Source organism: Pinus tabuliformis, chromosome 1_2 (genome assembly GCF_031772625.1).
Source record: "Pinus tabuliformis cultivar Carrire ecotype Pingquan chromosome 1_2, CPIR1, whole genome shotgun sequence".
NCBI classification, from domain to species: domain Eukaryota; kingdom Viridiplantae; phylum Streptophyta; class Pinopsida; order Pinales; family Pinaceae; genus Pinus; species Pinus tabuliformis.
Window position 1 is genome coordinate 923,166,449 of NC_142298.1, and position 6,038 is coordinate 923,172,486.

The window sequence follows — 6,038 nt, forward strand, 5'->3', positions numbered from 1 at the left end:
CCCCCTTATCTCCACTCATACTCACACCTGGCAGTAAAAATATGGCACGTTAATCTTCAAGAGAAACACGCACAGTAGATCAACCTCTACGCTGGCTGCTATACACAGATTTGATTGGCAGCAGTGGCAGTGGGTTGCAGACGTGTCAAATCACAGGTTAGTTGAAGATTTGGGTGGGAGTTTGTCTCCCATTTACGTTAGTTATACACATGCACTTGGTAGCCATAAAGAATATGCACAAACAGTTGGATGAACGCTGATTTTCAAGGGAGATATACACAGCAACAATGACCTCCAGCTATTTCCAAAACCTGTCTCGGGATGGCAATATCAGAATTTGGCCAAAGATATCAGTCCTTCTAACAGCTGAAGGAAGTTTGCAGGGCCCCGAAAGTGGATCTGGCCAAGAAATTGATCAATCACAGGTTAAGTGAAGGCTCATTACAAATGGGGACGGTATGAATGTCATGTATGCATTCTCTAATGAACAGTCATGTTATTCACCAATAATGGTCTGTGTTCATTTTTTCTATAATGTTAAGCAGATGCAATTTTTAACATTGTTGTCAAAGCTGATCGAGTTGAAGCACCAACAACAGAATACATGATCAGCCTGTGATCTTATGCAAGAGATTCGCTGTCTTGGTCCAGGTCAAACAATAGAGGCAGAGTTGTGTGTTTCTTCTCATCATCAGTTAGTGCCTCTCAAGTTGGGTGCCTGTTGGATAAGCCAACAAGAGGGAAAAAGAAGATTGTTTCGTGCAGGAAGATGTTGCAGGTCTGAATATGCAACTTAACCAAGCATTGCAGAGCAAGCAGATGGATCTTTGACATTATGATGATGTAATAAGGGTGCAATAATAAGGACAACCTCAGTCTCAGCGCTGGAAGTATGGGCATAACTACATCCATGGCAAGATCAAGATCTCAACGAAGCAGTGATGAATGATGATGAAAACCAGAAGAAGGCACCCTCAGCCAAGCAGGCCAAAACAGTGAATATTGTTTCTACAGGAAGACAGAAAAAGCCACTACAGGACTTTCCTGTAGAAGCCAGCGAACAGTTTCTACAGGAAAGTTTGAAAAAGGGCAGCAAAAGGAGAAATCGGCCGAGATTTTAGCTAAGGAGGTAGCACCTGTGTTGGCCACCCCAAGCACATCCATCCCCTCTATGAACTCTCATTTCTTTCAAGGTTCGAGCACAATTTAGTCACAGTTCAACCTTCTACAGGAAGCTACAGGACTTTCCTGTAGAAGCCTTTTGGTAGGCCATAATCAATTTTGGAGAGGGATTCGAAGCTTGAAGTCTGTTGAGGAGGCATGCAACCACTCTTTTCTTCTATCCTCCACTGGTTTCATCTCCCTTCACCACCATTTCCGCCATCAGATTGAATATACTTGCACAATCATACCCAAGCTGAGAATTCTTTAGGAAAAGGAGCAAGTAGTGGGAAGAAGCAAAGAAGCATGGTTTCATGACAGAGAAGAGGACATCACTTCAGAAGCTTGGCATGACAAGGAGGCCATCAGGGCCAGCAAGGACAAGGAGAGAGATTGGTTGCTCAGAGGATGAGCAACACCTTCAGTAGGGGGGTGATGATGAGCCCCAAAAATGTACAATTATTTGGGCTCATTCAACCTCCTAATTTGGCTTAGTCCACCATTCTCATTTTTTTATTGCATGTTTTTGATTATTTTTATGTTAATAGAGTGAATTTGGTTAGTCATTATGCCAACAAGTCTAATGGGTGCTTTGTGTAGCCTTGTTGGTCAACTTGGAGACAAATTTGAAGGTCTTAATGAGCACTTGGCAGCCAAATTCGTGGGAGAACAAGCTAGAGGATTTGTAGGAAGGTGTCCCCCTCATTTATGGGCCCTTACCTCGAATTCTCCACCATCAGCTCGGAGTTCAAAGGCCACCAAATCAATGAGCTCAAGGGCAGCCAAGCAAGTCAAGTTGGACTGCTGTTAACTCCAAGTCTTGGGCAGCCAAGTCCCTAACTTTTAGGAGGACTGTTGGGTCCTCAAATTGTATAAATAAGAAGGCTTGGGGCCTCATTTTGGTTAGCTAGTGGTTGGTCATTTTTGTTAGCTAGTTGGTAGTCATTTTTGGTAGCTAGTAGTTAGTCATTTCGTAGCAGCTAGTTAGTCAATGTGGTTTTAGCTCTTTGTAAGCCAGTTTTGGCATGACATTAGACTTTTGATTATGAATAAAAGCAAGCAGTTTTGGATCAGATTTTGAGTTTTTAAAGGAGCCTAAAGCTCTCGGGGTTGGGCCCAACCTGAGAGCTCAGGCCTCCTTCCTTTGTATCAATATTGTTCCTTTAGCATTTCGTTTCCATTTTCCTTTACATGCATTTGAGTATAGCTGCTGATTTAGATTTCCTGTAGAAGTCAAACAGATTGGTTTTATTAGTTAGAACTGTTGTAGTTGTTTGGAAGTAGGCTGAGGCATTACTTAGATCCATTCATGCACTTTCATATTCAGCATTTCTTCTTCATTCCACTGCCATGCATGAGTTTCCTTCACAATTTATATTGCTGTTCATTGATTTTATGTCACAGGTAGCTCAGGTTGAAGCATTCTCGTTTTGGTGACACTCACAAGCATTTGTTTCATCTACACTACTTTCTCTTGTTCCATCACTTCGTCCTCCACCTTGATCACACCTGCAAACACATCTTTGATCCCTGCTCCGCTCTGTTATCTCACAAAGCCTTTCACTCCTCACGTACTTCCATTCTCTAGCCCTTTCGTTGACATAGCCCTTTACCTTCCACCCTACTCCCTACACTCACTTCCCATCCCATTCTTTCACTTCTAAAGCCATCACCAGCCTCATTCCTACCTTACACATCTCCCTCTACCATTTCATCATCCCTCCATCACTCCAAACACTCACGGTAGGTCATCCTGTAGCCATTTGTAAACATCCTGTAGAAAACAGAGTATCCTGTAGGATCCTCCACAGCCATCCTGTAGGAGGCCACTCTCTCGGTTGCTGAGCATCTGAATGCGAGGAACCTCTGTGGATGGATGCCAAGGATCCCTAGGGACCTCTCCTAGCCTCCCCAACCTATCCCACGCTTTCCTTCCTTCTCCATCCCATCTGCACAACCAAACCCTAGTTAGCACAAGATCACCATCATTCCACACACTTAAAAGAAAAATACAAAAACATAACTTTCATGATGCAAGTAGTTTAGATCCATGCATTCTCACTTATTAGAGGTAATGACAACATTGGTAGAAGTTGCATTTACATTCCTTGCATTGTAGAGGTCAAACTAGTTAAATTAGGGTTTCCTAGGTTTACATGCTTTGATTTGCTTTCGGTTCATTTTTGTCAATTAAAGTAGCTTTCCTTTGAGATTAGCTTTCGTCCATCAATTAGCAAGCTTCTTCTGAGAGCCTATAGAAGTTGGCTTGAGCCCTAGCGGACTTGTGCCAGCTGACCAAGTGACAGCTGCGACAAGAGCTAGTACTTGTGCATATAGCACCGCCGCTTCCAAGTTTGTACGAACTACCGGGTTGATAAAATTAAGAGATAGGGAGCTCCAGGAGTTGTAGCATTATTGCTACAATACTGGAGCCCACCAATGTCATAGTTAGAGCATTGAGATATGGAAGCTCAAGATGAAGGACCTTCTTATAGAGCAAGAATAATGGATCATTGTAGATCATCGTACTACACCTACAACTAGGTCAATGATATGCTGGATCAAGTTAGATAGGAAGGATAAGTGTACAATGTAGTTGTGTCTTTTATATTTAGAGTTATTGAACATCTCAATAGAAGACACAACTAAGATGTCTATGGGGTTGCAAGGGATTATTGTGAGGGAAAAGCTCCCCCCAAAAAAAAAAAAATATTGGATTTTTCTTGGTCCATTTGGTACTTTTTTTATACGTTATATTAATTTTTATTAAGGAATTAGAGTTGTAATTTGATTCAAGTTCAAAAAATATGGTTTGGGATGTGGTGGAATACATAAATATTATATCATGAATAATGAAGTTAATAAGATGAAGAAGAGAGATGCAACTTTAAATTAGGCTCATTTTCCTAATTAAGGGTTTCTAGAGTAAACATGTGTGTATTGTGTGTGCGCCATTGATCTTGTTTTTCTTTTGATTAAGAATTTGATACTTGCAAAGGTTTAAAACTTCCTTGAAGACCCCAATAGGGAGAGAAGTACTATCGTAGCAATGAGGCCACCAATAAAAGAAACATACCAAAAATACCATCATTTATAGAATAATGGTGTTGCATTAATAAACTCTATTGATAAAGCTAGTGGAAAAGCCAGCAAAAAGAAAATATATGAAGACATGGAGTAAAGAGAGTACTTGTGAAGGGAAAACTTCTAAGCCAACAAGTAAATGGATGATAGATGACATTAAAAGTATGTACTACTCCATAACACTATGTACAAGATTCTATCTCTATTTTTTATTTTTAATTACTATATTTTTTTGTAAGTTTGGCAGGTTTACATCATCATGTCCAATATATCATTTGGATCAAGGCGAAAAATTAAACCAGTAACTTCACATCAAAAAATGTCTATTCTAAAATTTTAAAACAACAAAATAAACCATCTCCAATAGTTTTTTTTTTTTTTGGAATTTTTGGACATAATAAATGATAACAAATTTAACTACAAATGAAGGTAAATTCATGGAAATGCATAAATAAAACTCATAACTTGATTACATCACTAAAACAATCTTCCTATATTAAAAATTTTGATCAATTGAAATAGTGTCAAGGGTATCTTAGGGTCAAATAAAATGGGGATTAGACGTTGATGGTACTATAATTTTCCTTTATATCGGAGTGAGTGCCTTAATGTAATGGTTTTTAAATAGTACGATAATAATACACTTAAAATAAAATTAATAACACTGCACATATGCGCGCATCTGGTGTAGTGGTATCATAGTACCCTCCCACGGTACTGACCAGGGTTCGATTCCCTGGATGCGCATTGTGTGTGTCATTTTTATCTTTTTTAATTATCATCTTGTAATTGTGAGAAATAAATTATGAACAGTTTTTCATTACAACCGTTTTCGTGGTGAAAGGTCCCCAGTTCGAATCTGTGCTCAGGCGTTCAGTCGACTAAATGAAAATGATGTTCTGTATACGGTTCAAATCAAATAGGAGCAAAACCTTGCCTCTGACATCACTGAAGAATTGAATTCTGCGCTCTCTTGAGTTACATTAACCACTAAAATCCTCAGTTCAAACCTTGGCTACGACAGGAGCAAAATAATTGAATACCTGGGTTTTCGTCGGCTCAGATATCAGTAAAGAATTGAATTCTGTGCTCTATTGAGTTACATAAACACCTAAGGCGACCTGGGTTCAAATCCGGGCAATGGTATGAGATATTCTGTTTACGGTTCAAATCAAATCACGGCCTTGTTTTTACAGATTCGGATAAATCTGAACCATCACTTTTCCGTGAAGAGCGCAGAGCAAATTTGGAAAAATAATCGATAGGGTATGCTCATTTGCATTTAGAATTCGATTTAAGCAGTTGATTATGAGGAAAGGTGCTGTGTCTGTCTCTAACAGGAGCAAAACCTTCGCTCAGAGATCAGTAAAGAATTGAATTCTGCGCTCTCTTGAACCTGGGCACAGCCGGGAGCACAATAAGTGAATACCGGGTTTTGGTCCCCAAGGTAAATCCAGAGTTCGAACCTCCGCTCAGACATATATATATATAAAAGATGGAATAGTCTTTTATAAAATATATAATATTAATTTATTATAAATAACTTTATCATCCAAGTAAAAAAGGAAAAGGAAAAATTGACAATTTACATTCACATTATTGTTGGTATTCAATGGGGTTTCCCTTTATTTTTTAGATTTTTTTTCCTTATATTTATACAAAGTTAGAGAAGTTACTTTATTGACAATCTAGGGCCAAATGAAGGTTGTATTCTATTATTTTTGGTGTTACTAGTGTCATCATGCCTTTTGCAAATGATATTTAATCCTTATATTTGACACCACGAGAGGTCT

At 39.0% G+C, this 6,038-nt stretch overlaps 1 non-coding gene across 1 annotated transcript; it reads left to right on the forward strand.

Moving 5' to 3' along the window:
• Window positions 1-4,921: 4,921 nt before the first annotated feature.
• On the forward strand, window positions 4,922-4,992 carry TRNAG-CCC (transfer RNA glycine (anticodon CCC)). Its single transcript has one exon. It is a non-coding gene; the product is annotated as a tRNA-Gly (tRNA).
• Window positions 4,993-6,038: the final 1,046 nt, after the last annotated feature.